Source organism: Neofelis nebulosa, chromosome 6 (assembly GCF_028018385.1).
Source record: "Neofelis nebulosa isolate mNeoNeb1 chromosome 6, mNeoNeb1.pri, whole genome shotgun sequence".
NCBI lineage: Eukaryota > Metazoa > Chordata > Mammalia > Carnivora > Felidae > Neofelis > Neofelis nebulosa.
In genome coordinates, this window is record NC_080787.1 from 122,024,954 (window position 1) to 122,040,396 (window position 15,443).

Consider the following 15,443-nt stretch of genomic DNA (forward strand, 5'->3'; position numbering starts at 1 on the left):
TTTTATATATGTATTTTAATATTTTATTATATTGCCTGCATCCTTCATGTTTATCTACTACTGTGTTTTCTTTCATAGACAGCAATTTCATGAATCAGGGATTGACAAGTTATGGTCCATGGCCTGTTTTGTATGACCAAGCTAGGAATGGCTTTTACATTTTAAATGCTTTTTTTTTTTTTTAAGTTTATTTATTTTCAAGAGAGAGGGTGGTGAAGGGACAGAGAAAAAAGAAGAGAGAGAATCCCAAGCGGGTTCCATACTGGCAGCTCGGAGCCCAGCTCAGGGCTTGAACCCACGAACTGCAAGATCATGACCTGAGCAGAAACCAAGAGTCGGTCACTTAACTGACTGAGCCACCCAGGCGTCCCCATTTTAAATGCTTTTTAACAAATCAAAAGAATAATGTTTTGTGACATGTGGAAATCATATGAAAGTCAAATTTCAGTGTCCATAAATATGTTTGTAGGAACACAGTCACATCTATTCATTTACATGTGATCTATGGCCACTTTCGCACTATGATGGGACATTAAGTAGCTTCAACAAAGACTATATGGACCTGCAAAGCCTAAAATATTTACAGTATAACTGTTTACAGGAAAAGTTTGCTGACCTCTGTCCTAGATAGCAAAAGGTTGCTTGTTTTGTTTCTTTTGTGTATTAACTGGCCTTTCTTTTTTTCTTTTTTTTTTTTTTAGTGTTTATTTATTTATTCTGAAAGAGAGAGAGAGAGAGAGAGAGAGAGAGGTAGAGTATGAACAGGGGAGAGGCAGAGAGAGAGAGGGAGACAGAGAATCCGAAGCAGGTTCTATGCTGACAGCATAGAGCCCAATGCGGGGCTCCAATCCATGAGACGTGAGATCATGTCCTGAGCTGAAGTTGGATACTTAACTGACTAAGCCACCCAGGCAACCCCCCCCCCCCACCTTTCTAATGAAGGTAATAATTCACATATGCCACTAGCATAGGTTTTGACTAAGTCACTCAAAAACTACTAGATAGGAAAACGTTTTACTAAGCTATTTTATAGTCTTTACAAGTCTAGTTCACAGGGTGTGCATAATAAATGTTTATCATGGGGCACCTGAGTGGCTCAGTCGGTTAAGCGAACGACTCTTGACTTCAGCTCAGATCATGAGCTCATGGTCGTGGGATTGAGTCCCACATCGGGCTCTGCATGGAGCCTGCTCTCTCTCTCTCTCAAAAATAAATAAATAAACATTTAAAAAATTTAAGTGTTTATCAGATAAATTAGTAAGTAAATAACTTGTGAATCTGATAGCCTGTGGCCTCAGCAAAGAGCTACAGAAAGACATACTTACGCCTGCTGCACATTTGCACAGAGCCCAAAGACACATCCTTCAAGAAGCAGTTCCATATCTGATATTACAGCTATTTCGCAACAGATTTATAGGACGTTAAAGTCAGGGGCGGGGGAGACATCATGTTAACTGGAGACAGTATCATAAAATAATAGGTCTAGAGGGGCAACATTTCATACAGCTGCTGACTTTAAGCAGGACTGTGTTTGGATCATTCCCAAAAGATAAACTTGCTCTTTAATAATAATAATTATTATCCAGAGACACTTTATAACTTCTTGCAGTTAAATATTTCAGAACGTCACAACCAAACTCTTAAAAATTACTTCCTATTCTTCAGCCTAATTCTTCATGCTGTAACGTAAGCATATTTTCGAGGCCATTCATTCAATAACTTCATAAATAGCATTTGCCATGAAGTTTTACAGTTGTGTCTCCCTTTTCCTGGTCACCTTATTTCTCAGTTTGGGGGCAGTGCTTGGTATATTTTTATGTGTTGAAATGTTATCACCACTTCTGGCATTCCTGGTACTCATAATGATGGGGATCATTAAACTGTGGTAGTAAGAATATTAGATTTGGAGTCTAAAAATCAAATGTGAGGGGCGCCTGAGTGGATCAGTCAGCTAAGTGTCCGACTTCGGCTCAGGTCATGATCTCACAGTTCCGTGAGGTTGAGCCCCATGTCGGGCTCTGTGCTGACAGCTCAGATCCTGGAGCCTGCTTCAGATTCTGTGTCTCCTTCTCTCTCTGTCCCACCCCTGCTTGTGCTCTGTCTCTCTCTGTCTTTCAAAAATGAAAAGACATTAAAAAAAAAAATCAAATGTGAATTCCGGCTTAGGATGCTGCCCACAGGGGTGCCTAGATGGTTCAGTTGGTTGAACATCCCACTCTTGATTTTGGCTTAGGTCATGATCCCAGGGTCCTGAAATTGGGCTCCACGTCAGGCTCTGCACTGAGCATGGAGCCCGCTTAAGATTCACTCTTTCTCGGGGCGCCTGGGTGGCTCAGTTGGTTAAGCATCCAACTTTGGCTCAGGTCATGCTCTCACACTTCACGAGTTTGAGCCCTACAGCAGGCTCTCTGCTGTCAGCACAGAGCGTGCTTTGGATTCTCTGTCCCCCTCACTTTCTGCCTCTCCCCTGCTCATGTTTTCTCTCTCTCTCTCAAAGAAAAAAAAAAATTGCAAAAAAATTTTCTCTCTCTTTTCCCCACTCACTCTCTCTTTCTCAAAAAAAAAAAAAAGCAAGAAAAAAAAAGATGTTGCCTACAATATAACGGATGCTTGGTGAATATTTGCTCTCTTTCGCCTTTGTCTCTGTGAAGCTGGATAATTTACAGAGTCTCTGTGAGCAGCAATTTTCTTATCTATGATATGGTAGATATGGAAATCATATGAGATGTTTTTTGAAACACTAAGCCTATGAAGCATTATATAAATTGCAAATTATTATAAGGAAATGAGAATTCAAAATATAAGAAAAACTGTGAGTGGCAGTACAAGTTCAAAGGTCAGAGACTCAACATTGGACATTGTCTTTTCCCAATCCACCACCAGATTTTGAACTCAGAGAGATCGTTTACTTGATAAACACAGACCTCAGGGTCCATACCGTAGGCCAGTTTCTCTTCATTTAGGTCAATGTGACCCTTCAGCAGTAACCCCTCAGTGAATTCTGAGGGTCCTGACTTGTGCTGAAATTTGCCTTGGAGGTTTTTCAGAACAAAGATTTTTCTTTAGTGTGCCTCATTAGAAGTAATAATGAATTGTCGATCAAATATTGCAAATTACTTTGCCCAATGGTGTAAAGAATATACATAGATTTTTTCTAAACAGGCTTTTTTTTTTTTTTTTTTTTTTTTTTTTCCAATCAGAGGTTAAGAGAGCAGCACAGCTCTGGCTGTTTTATACTAGAATGTGCAGACTGAGGGGGAAAGCTCATTTAAATACATATTGATTATTTCAATTCTCAGAAAAAAAATTGGTTTTAACTATTGTAAATACACATCTATCTATCCATCTACCTATTTATTTATTTTAAAGATTTTATTTATTTCTAAGTAATCTCTACCACCAACGTGGGGCTCGAACTCACAGCCCTGAGATCAAGAGTCACACACTCTTCCGACTGAGCCAGCCAGGTGCCCCTATAAATATACTTTCCTGATTCCTTTTCATAAAGGGGCCCATGGTTTTGTTCTAAAAGTAAACCTGACACTTTGTTTTGTTTCTATTTCTCTTGTGTCTGAGGGCAATATTTTGGCTGCTCAGCAAGGTCATTACCCAGTTTGCTTTGGTAACATGAAAGCAGCCATAGATGATATGGAAATTTGGGCAGGACTGTGATCCCATGAAACTTTTCTTAAACAAATGACCAGTCTATAAACTCTAGTTTTCTGACTCCTCTTCTATACAAATAAGTAAAGACCACCAGAAACAGCTCACTTTTACCCAGAAGAGTAGCAGTACTCGAGTCCTGTCCCTGGGCTGTATCAGATCTCCAGCTTTCTGTCATAATGTAATCCCCAGGAAATCTGATAGCCTGCCATCACATAGGACTTTATACTGGCCCTCCACATTAGTGACATAAAGATTGGAACAAGTGAGGATTGCAAGTATGCTTTATGATTCTTTTGTTTTTAAGTTTGTTTATTTTGAGAGAGAGGGAGAGAGAGGGCAGGGTGGGGAGCAGAGGGAGAGAGAGAGAGAGAGAGAGAGAGAGAATCCATGCAGGTTCCATGTTGTCAGCATGGAGCCTGACACAGGGGCTCAAACTCATAGACCAAACCAAGAGATCATGACCTGAGCAGAAATCAAGAGTCAGACACTTAACCAAATGGGCCACCCTGGCACCCTCGCTTTATGATTTTTTTAAGGCATGTTCTTAAGGCATAAGAAGAAAAGCTCCCAAGAAGTTCAGGGCTTGCCAATTTGGTCAACTGCTTAGGAATCCAATGGCTCAAGGCCTGTCAAGTTACCGACTGGAAAGGTTAAATTTCTATAACTTGCATCCCCTACTGCTAAGAAACAATTCCTGTCTCATCCTGTGTACAGTCTCAGAAAATTACCTGACTACCGTGGAGGGTAATGAATCCAATATTATTTGTTGGTACTTAGTACCATTTCCATTCCCTTTATACTCTCCCTTTCAACAGAGGAGCTGGATGAATGAGGACTACATTTCCCACAGCCCCTTGCCGGAAGGGTTCCCAGGACAGTTTAGATTGGGCCAATGAGATGTACACATGCGTGAGTTACAAGGCGTGAAGGGTTATAAGTTATAAGGCAGAAGAGAAGTAGAAGCCATTCCTCTTTCGCCTGCAGTGGTGGTGGAAATGTGAGCCTAAGATAGGACTTTTTGCAGGCACTTCCTGTGGTGTCTAAATGGGGTGTCTCTCAATTGGATTTGGGGGCCCCCAAATGTGGGGGGACGATTGCGTGGAAGCTGGATGCACAGGAGGTGAAAGAATTCACCTGAGGCAGATCAAAGGAAGTAGAAGTTTACCGAATACACTGCAAGGGCGCCTCGGGCAGCACTGCAGAGGAGAGGCTATGCACTACGAGACAGTTTAGGGAGGGTGCTGTTTTTAAAGCAGGAAGATGAGGAGGTAAGGCCAGGTATGGAATCTCCCTTTTTTGGTAACTGTGCCTGGTTGTAAGCAGCCCTTTAGTCAGGTAGGGTCTATAGATATTTTAAGGTGCATTCCGCCTGGGGTTTGCTGTACATTTCCATTGCTCAAGGCTGTTTGCCTAAGGGGGCCTCTGCATTTCCCTTCCTGCTTTTCAGCCCAGGGCTGCAAGGCAACCATGATCACTGATTGCCATCTCTTGCATTTTTCTGATTTGTGCATGAAAGCAAGAAGTTTCAGATTCAGTTTTAGTAAATCTGGCAGCTGGGGGCAGCTGCCTAACTTTCACTCATTAAGCCCTTTCGAAAGTTTAAAGTACCTGTTTCTCCGTATTAAATGCCTTTAGTGTTAAATATTTACATTGGTTTCTACTTTCTTCTTTTTAAAAAAAATTTTTTTTAACGTTTATTTATTTTTGAGAGACACACAGAGACAGAGCATGTGCAGGAGAGCGGCAGAGAGAGACACACGCACAGAATCCAAAGCAGGCTCCAGGCTGAGCTGTCAGCAGAGCCTGACACGGGGTTCAAACCCACAAACCCCGAGATCATGACCTGAGACGAAGCTGTACGCTTAACCGACTGAGCCACCAGGCGTCCCAGTTTTTGCTTCCTTGACTGAGCTTTGACTGCATACAGAAACAGGACCTAATTCATTTTTGCAGTTTCTATAATGCTCAACAAAATCCGTTGATGAAGTGCCACAGGATGACTGAGTAGATCCACTGCGCACATATTCTAATAATTTTGTCATGAAGCCCTTTGCGGCAACATTGTATTTGTTATAATCGCGTGGATCATTACTGTTTGTGTCTAAATCTCAAGCAAATGAGTCTTCCTAAGGGATTAGTAGAGCGTATTATCACTCCCTGCCATCTGTCTGTCTGATAGGAAGAAATAAACAAGATATTAGTTGAGATAAACAGTTTTTGCTGGTTTAATATCATATACAATTTGATCCTGTGTTCTGGGGCTACTTGGGCACCATCTCTTAGTAAATAACTTCAAGAGCACAGGTAATAGTAAAACGTAAAATAATCAGAAAGTGGTATGCTTTGATTACTTGTTATCCTGGTTTTTTTTTTTTGTTGTTTTTTTTTCAACAGCTTACTGACATATAATTCACATACCACACAATTCATCCATTTAAGGTGAACAGTTCAATGGTTTCTTTGTATAGTTACAGAGTTGTGCAACCATAACCACAATCTAATTTTAGAACATTTTCAACATTCCAAAAAGAAACTCTGGGACACTGCGTCCCATGGGATTAATGAAATTAAGACCAATGGGAAATTTAAAGCTTGTTTTTCAAAGACCTGTGTCTCCCTAATCAGCTATTGTTTCTTTTCAGACCCTGCTAAACAGACCACTAGCCATCTCCACAGTGGCCTGGACTGACACAAATGAAGGTCAGTGATAGGGTCCTGGCCCATGAACAAGCATTCCTTACCTGAGATAATGAGCCCAAGACCCCATCCAGTGTGTACCAGCTCTCAGAGCACGCCCACAGCCCCTCCCCTTGTCCTGCACATGACCTCCTGCTGTCAGATGCGAAAATTTGCCTTACTTTAATGTTAAGTCTCCACCCTAAAATGAACACGGGATGTGTGTTACATATATGTTTGTTCAATGCACATGCTCTGTCTTTCCTTATCAACAGTTATACATTTTCCTGCCCTTTTCTTCAATATGTACATAATCTCAACCCAACCCCTATGATTATAAAAGCTTATTCTAATCTCAGTTGGATGAGACAGATTTGAGCCACCTTTCTGTCTCATTTGGCTGCTGCTTGAATAACCCTTTCTCTTGCTTCATACTCAATGTCTCAGTGATTGGCTTTGCTGCGTGTCCTTGAGCTCTGTTACACCTGTGACTATTCCAGTCATCTCCCTCTCCCCTCCAGCCCTGGGAAACCACAAATCTACTTTCTGTTTCCATGGACATGCCTATTCTGGACATTCCTAATTTCTTCCCGTCCACACCAATATTTGTTATTGTCTTTTTGATTAGAGCCATCCTAGTGGGTATGAAGTACTTCATTGTGATTTTGATTTGCATTTCCTTAATGGCTAATGATGTCGAGGATCTTTTCATGTGCTTTTTGGCCATTTGGACATCTTTGGTAAAATATTCAAATCGTTAATGAGTCTTTTAATTTGGTTATTTTTTTAAAAAGTATTATTGAGTTAAAGGAGTTTAAAAAAATGTATTCTACATAGAAATCTCTAACCAGATATATGATTTGCAAATATTTTGTCCCATTGGATGGACTGTACTTTCACTTTCTTAGTAGTGTCCTTTGAAGCATGAAACTTTTAAATTTTGATGCAGTCCAGTTTAACTACTTTTTAATTTTTGTCATTTGTGCTTCTGGTATCATATTTAAGAAACAATTGCTGGGGCGCCTGGGTGGCTCGGTTGGTTAAGCATCCGACTTTGGCTCAGATCATGATCTCATGGTTCGTGGGTTAGAGCCCTGCATCGGGCTCTGTGCTAAGTGCTTAGAGCCTGGAGCCTGCTTTGGATTGTGTCCCCCCTCTCTCTGCCCCTCCCCTTCTCGTGCTCTGTCTCTCTGTCTCTCAAAAGTGAATAAACATTAAAACTTTTTTTTTAAAACAAGAAAGAATTGCTAACTCAAGAAAAAAAGGTTGATTCCTATGTGTTCTTCTAAGAACTTTGTATTTATCATCATTTTTAATGTAATTTAACTATAAGTTTCTATAATTTAATTTTTAAAATATTTATTTATTTATTTTGAGAGAGAGAGAGTGAGCATGAGCAGCAAAGGGGCAGAGAAAGAGGCAGACAGACGATCCCAAGTATGCTTCACATCCAGCGCAGAACCCGATGTGGGGCTTAGCCTCACAACTGTGAGATCATGACCTGAGCCAAAATCAAGAGTCAGACTTTTAACTGACTGAGCCCCCTAGGCACCACTCCATAATTTAATTTTTAATCACAGCTGGTCTTATTCACCAGGCCTCAGTTCTAGAAGTTTAACTGGCTCTTGCAATCTGGTTTGAACCAGCTCTAGTACACCATTGGTACCAAGAATGTACAGGGCTGGGTGGACCTAGAATAAAAACAAGCTAAAACTCTGACATCAGGACCAATAGGGGAAAGAAGCCACTGGTCACTCACCCAGGAAGGCACTGGGCAGGGGTGCCCAGGGGAATCTAACCTCACTCTGAAATTTGGTCTTTGTAATGGCCAGTAGAAAACTAATCTAAGGCTAATCCCATGAGGGTCTCAGGTTTGGTTCCAGAAACACCAGTAAGAACGGTATTCCTTTGGACTGAATCAGAAGATAAGTTGGGGGACTGGTGGTGGCAGCATTAGATTGGCTTTTATTCTATACCACTTGAGATATTAGGGCATAGGGAAATGGGTTCCAACTTAGAGAAAGAGCACCGGTAGGAAATAAACGCGGTAGTGGCTCAAGTCATTAGATGTAACTCAGAGAAAGCTCCCATGGTCTGTCATTGGACAGATCACCAGGCTATACAGTGTGTGAAAGCAAAGCCAAATGATACTAAATACTCTGGACTAGACCGATTGACTGGTAAAGAATATTAAAACTTGAAAGAGACACTGAGAATACCAGATTTCAGAGTTAGCAAGAACACAGGATTGAAGGATATCGGGTTCTGATAGAATATCATTTGAGACACTCTGAACGACTCTCTCCTCAGAACACCTTCTCCTTGATCCCTGCTGCCAAAAACAACTAGAAATACTGGATAAACTATGTAAAAATATTTGTAAATGTTTCATGGACTTCATAGAACAGTCAGGGATCTAAGGAAACAAACAAACAAACAAACAAAAGAAGAAGGAAAAGAGTCCTGAAAGGTATGTGATCTGTAAAGCTGATTTTCACCCTAATGATCAACCTAAGGGACTTATGAGTGTACATTTTGCAAATTACATGGTATGCAGAGGACAGCAGATACTGTCAAGGAGCTATGCAAAATCATTGCACAGATCTGAGATTCTAACAAACAACACTACCAGTGTTAAGTAAGAATGAGTAAGAAATACAACTATCTGGGGCATCTGAGTAACTCAGTCAGTTGAGTGGTCAACTCTTGATTTTGGCTCAGGTCCTGACATTGCAGCTGTGGGACTGAGCCCAACATGGGACTCTGTGCTGGGTGTCGAGCCTGCGTGGGATTCTCTCTCTCTCTCTCTCTCTCTCCCTCTCTCTGCCCCGCTCCTCTCTCTCTCTCTCTCTCTCTCAAAATTAGTAAACATTAAATTTTTTTTTAAAAAGAATACCTCTACCTTAAAGAAGAAGATCTTGCAAAATTATCTGTCTCAAGCTTTGCCCTGGTAGAATGGGGAAAAAATTCCCTGAGACGTTGTAACCTTAAGCAAATCCATATGTGGGTTTGAAGCCATATTCAAGCTACCAGTGTGTGGGGTTGCCAGATCTACCAAATAAAAATAGAAGATGGCCAGTTAAACTTGAATTCAAGTAACCAATGAATAATTTTTTACTACAAGCATGTCCCAAATATTGCACTGAAAAAAGAGTGTGTAGAAATGAATGGTGGTGGGCCTTGAATGCATACTGAACTTGTCCTTAATTTGGTAGGTAATCTTAACTGTATGAGAGAGGCCTGCCTCAAATGCTCATCACAGGTAGTAATCTGGCTTTCAAAGTCCAAGCTCTTAAACCATTCCACTATGCCACCTATGGACAATGATGCCTATGTATGAGACCCAGTGATTTTTTGGCAAAATATTAGGCACTTGATAAATTTTTGACTATTAGAAAAATTTCAGCATTGCTGATGATTTCTGAGGCGCAACTGTAGAAGCACCTGGCTGGCTGGAGCATGTGACTCTTTATCTCAGAGGGTCTTGAGTTCAAGCCCCATTTGGGAGTAGAATTTACTTTAACCAAGAGGTGGGGGTGGGGGGCTGGGATGGAAAAGAAGTGCGATGTAAACACTTAGGAAGTACAAGTGAAGAGTAAACCCAATATAGTGAGGGCTTTTGGGGAGCAGATACCTTGCCTTTACACTTTGTTTTTAAAACCCTGTAGAACAATGTGATATACTACTAAGAAAAGTCATAAAAATCAAACAAGTTTTTCTTGGTAAATTTATTTTTGATGTATGCATCGAGAAAATAATACAAATGAAAGGGGAATAAAAAACTGCAAGGATATTTGTAAGTGCATTCTACTAGAAGCCAACATTGTCAAAATGATCAAGATTTAGGGACTAGTCAAATAAATGATGGCAGAATACAACAAAGCATCATAATATAGTGCAAACTAGGCTACATATAAAAAATACCTATTTGAAATAGATTTTGGAAAATATATTAGAGGAAAAGGTGGCATAAACTATTATATATTGTTTAGTTACATGTAGAAATTGTGTCTAGAAAATGTACTGTGTTACCACAATGTGATAAAGATTGAAAGTGTCAGAAGACCTTGGGTATTGACACCTTGTGATGAGGGGAGTTTTGCATTTTTGCTGATTATAATTATTTTGTCGTTCTTTCTTAAAAAAATTTTTTTTTAATGTTTATTTATTTTTGAGAGAAAGAGACAGATCACAAGTGGGGGAGGAGCAGAGAGAGAGGGAGACACAGAATCTGAAACAGGCTCCAGGCTCTGAGCTGTCAGCACAGAGCCCGACGCAGGGCTTGAACTCACAAACTGTGAGATCATGACCTGAGCCGAAGCCAGACGCTCAACGGACTGAGCCACCCAGGTGCCCCATGTGTTTCTTTTATTACATAGCCAGGCCAACAGAAATAAAAAGATATTCTTTGATTTGAAAACACTCAATATTTAAGCAAAGAGCGGTTAGGTAGTGAATATATTCATATAGATGACTATCACTAAGGAAATCTTTTACATAGTAAAGGAGAATAGATTCAAGTTTCCTCCATCTCTGATTCTATTTCTTTCTAGGACTTTTGAACTTTTTCTATTTTTCTCCCTCTCGTTAAATCATCTAATTCATACATGATTCAAAGAAAACCACATAATATAATTGTCAATTATATTCTGATGGGCAAATAAGATTAGTCTTGCCAGTGTCATCTTGTGCAATGTTGTTTTAAATATCAATTTTACAACTAAAAAATGGGGAATACTTATGCCAAGCAAGCAATGAGGTTACTAAATTTGGAAAGGTGTGAAATCTTTCATTAATATCCCATTAATCTAGTCTGTTACTATTTCCCCGAAAAAGAATTGTAACACACAGTTAAAATGGACAATGAGAAATTTAAATATAAACTACACCAACACTTTCTAGCACATTAAGAGGACAATGAAACCAACAAATAGTAAAAAACAGCCCTGGTAGGAGGGCACCTGTTGGGATGAGCACTGGGTGTTGTATGGAAACCAATTTGACACTAAATTATATTTAATATAAAAACAAAACACAAAACAAAACAAAAGCCCTTGTGACTCACAAAGTGAAATTTGACACAGCTTGTTTCAGTATTCAGCAAATCTTACCAGAAAGTAACAATAACAAATCGTTGATGCACAATGGTCTATTGGAAAGTAGATAGTTTACATGATGTATATGATACAAAAAATAGCTAAGAAAGCATATGGTTTTGAGCTAAATCGTATAGGATAAACTATCAACTGAGAAACAAATCCCCAGCACTAATCAAATTCAGGAAGCCTAATTAGAGCTGTTAAGCCTAATCTCTCAATTTGGCATGTGACCAAATGTGGTCAGAAGCACTAACTGCTTTAGTGCATAAAAAGAGATCATCTCAAGACCAACAATATAAGAACATTATTATCTCTAAATAATGATACAAACTAGCATACTCCTCATAATAAGTAAATGATCCCCTTTTGTTTGAAGAAAAAGAATCATGTCCTGGATGAATATATTCTTAGTGATTGTCTTATTTTTACCCAGAAAGGAAGAAATGTAGTAAGTATGTAATAATTCAAGAAGCTGATGAAATATATTAAAAAAAAATTCAGATTGTAATCACAAAGATGATGAAAGTGTTCCATCCACTCTCCCTGGATGTTCTCAAACAAACCCATAGTTTCAATGAACACTTGTACATCTATAAAACTTCTAAATCACCAGGGTTCTTCCTTCAGTGTCTTCTCCTTCCAGCAAATGAGTCCACCACCTATTTCTATCAAGAAAACTGACATCTTTAGAGAGTAGCTCCCTTAAACAGCCCCATCCAAAAATGTAACAGAATTCATCTATCCTACTAATCCCTCCTACTCTTCTTACCTAAGATCAACACCTTCATCATGTTCTGACGTTATACCCCCAATATTACTCCACCAGTTTTTCTCCTTTACCTCTCTACTAATTCATTTCCATAGGCATTTTTTTTTTAAATATTCTATTTTTAAGTAATCTCTATACCCAACGTGGGGCCCGAACTCACAACCCTGAGATCAAGAATTGCATGTTCTACTGACTGAGTTCCGCGGACATTTAAATGGAACCCAGTTGGGGCGCCTGGGTGGCTCAGTCGGTTAAGCGGCCGACTTCAGCTCAGGTCACGATCTCGCGGTCCGTGAGTTCGAGCCCCGCGTCGGGCTCTGGGTTGATGGCTCAGAGCCTGGAGCCTGCTTCCGATTCTGTGTCTCCCTCTCTCTCTGCCCCTCCCCCGTTCACGCTCTGTCTCTGTCTCAAAAATAAATAAACGTTTAAAAAAAAAAAATTAAATGGAACCCAGTTGAATGGCACTCCCACCCCTCAAGAGCTACTGAAACTGCTCAAATTCACCAGAAGTCCAACCACCCATGCACCATTGCTGCAAATTCTTAGGTGCTTACAACCATAGGACCCTCCCAGCTGCTAACCACAGGAGTTCTTGCATGCTCTATGTTCCTCAGTCTTCTCTTTGGTTTTCACAGCAAAATCACTCACACCTAAAATTGGTGAATTTAATTACTGCCTTTATTCAAGATGCCCGAGGAATGAGAAGGGTAACATTACCCAGTGCACACTTCCTGCACCTTGCTTGCTCAACTTGTCCCTCTCTCTCACTTCTCATCCTCTTCATTCTGTACTGCTCTGGGAACACCAATCTCACACCACTTCTAATGCGCCAACCAATCAATTTTCTCTTTCTCCACATTATTGTTTGCCAAGTTTTGCCATTGATTGTCTTGCAATCTCTTAAATCTAGCACTCTCATTTCATTTCTGGGCCAACACCTTAGTTTAGGTTTCTGTCCCACATGCTTTGATGACTAAAGTATCCCCGTGAACTAACCAGACTCAGGGCTTTGACTCTCTGCCTTCTTCAATAAATCCTGCACAGACCCGAAAGATGTGTCTTTCTAAAGCCATCCTTTTATCATGTCACTTCCAAGGTCAGAGATCTTTAGCAAATCCCAATTCTTATATAATAAAAGTCCCAATTGCTTATCCTGGCATTTAAGACCTTCTACAATCTGGTCCCAGCGTAATTTTCCAGCCTTATCTCCCAGTCCTCTGCCACTTGAACCAGTCGAACTGGTAGACCCTCTTTTGTGTCTACTTGCACAGTCCTGCCTTCCAGCTTGGAATGTGTTACCCCCATGCTCCAGCATTCTTCATCCACTCATTTTCAGTGATTTCTTAAATAAATGTTATACTCAAACATATTACCTCCTCTGCTAAGCCTTCCTTGGCTCTCTCAGCCCATGGAAACCTTCATCCTTTGGTCACATTATCTCATTTCTCTTGATCTGTTTTAGGGTGAAAATTGTCTCTGTTAGGGACTGAGGGGTTTCCTGGGACATGGGACTTTCAGTGCTAAAACTGAACAGTTCTGGACTAACCGGGACAGTTGGTCACTCTACCTGTAATGCAGGTGGTGAGGGTTCATGGGCAGGAAGGGAAGGCAGTGCCTTTTGTGGATACCTACTGTGGAAATTCAGATATTAGGGCTGTCCACAAAACTCGACGGAAGGAAAAGGAAGGTGAATGAGGACACTTACTGGCCCTAAGGATACGCCAAATGGGGCAGAGACCTTCCGATAAACACATAGCCAAAGAGAGATCCGTTTCTGCAGTTCCTTGCATTATACATATGTATACACACACATAAATTAATTTACATATAAATTTAATATAAATAAATAAGTTAATTAATTTTGAAGGAATCAAGAAAAGCCAAAAAGAGCAAGGGTGAATACAAAGATACATTCCAAGTAAAGGAGTTTTAATAAGGAGCTAAGTGGGTGGCAAAAGTACAAATCTTAGAACTAAGAGGAGTATTTAGACAGGTACACAACCTCCTCTTTTTATTGTTACCTTGGAAACAGAATAGGAGCTATTCAGTACTAGGAGAAATAAATAAAACCCAAAAGCTAAGGTCAGACTTTCTGATGCTAAATTGAAATCCAAGGTGGGTTAGAAAGGTTTGCTAAAATGGCAACAGATCAGCCAGTCAGAGAATTCTGTCAGAGATTTGTAATATGCACTTTGGATCTGTTATAGAAGAATATTCAGATCTGTTATAGAAGAAAGCTGTTATAATTGTTTCTTTTGTTATAGAAGAAAAGAGGGAATGAATGAACTAAGATGCATTACATATAGATCAATAGTAAGTGAAGCAAGTACATGTTAAATGTAGATACATATTAAGAGGGATGGAAAGACTAAGAAGTATCTAATAATCATGACGCATTAGATGTACACGAGGCACTGTGGGCAGGAGTACTTGTCTCTGCCTCTTTCCAGTAGAGCAAGTATATGTCAGCAGCTTTAGGGAAACTTCCAAGTTTGGGCCCCCTTGTTTGAAGCTCAGTACTTATCCTTACAACACACATAAGCAGGGAGAGCTGCTGGCGCAGCAGAGAGAGTCAGGATGAATGAGTATTGCATACTCCAGGACCCACATTTATATAAAGATTTAAAATTCAGCCATTGAAACAAAAGCAAGAAACAAAAAACAATAAATAAAATAAAATTCAGCCTTGAAATTACGGTATACAAGAATATTTAAGGATATGAGAAATTCGTCACAACATACTGCAAGGAAAAAAGTAGGTTACAAGGCCAGACGCCACATCATTCTTTTTTTTATAAAGTATATACTATAGCACATGTGTGTGTGGACATGTGTGTATGTATGTCTGTTTCTAAGGAGATATACTTCTGCTTGATGTATTATAGATAATTTTGAATGTTATTCCATGAGTTTTTCTGAATTTAAAAATTGTATAAAACAACACAGGTTACTTACATAAGTTAGAAATTAGAGATTTGAAGCCAGAAGTATTTAAAATAATTTAGAATATTGCATTTGAATATTTAATATTTTCAGACCTTTTAACTGTGTCTGGCTACTGAAATAAATCTATTATTAAATGGGTGCAGTGAGGTTTTTTTAAGGTTTATTTATTTATTTATTTATTTAGAGAGAGAGAGAGAGAGAGCATGCACACACACAAGTGGGGGAGGGGCAGAGAGAGAAAGAGGGAGAGAAAAGAATCCCAAGCCGGCTCCATGCTTTTAGCACAG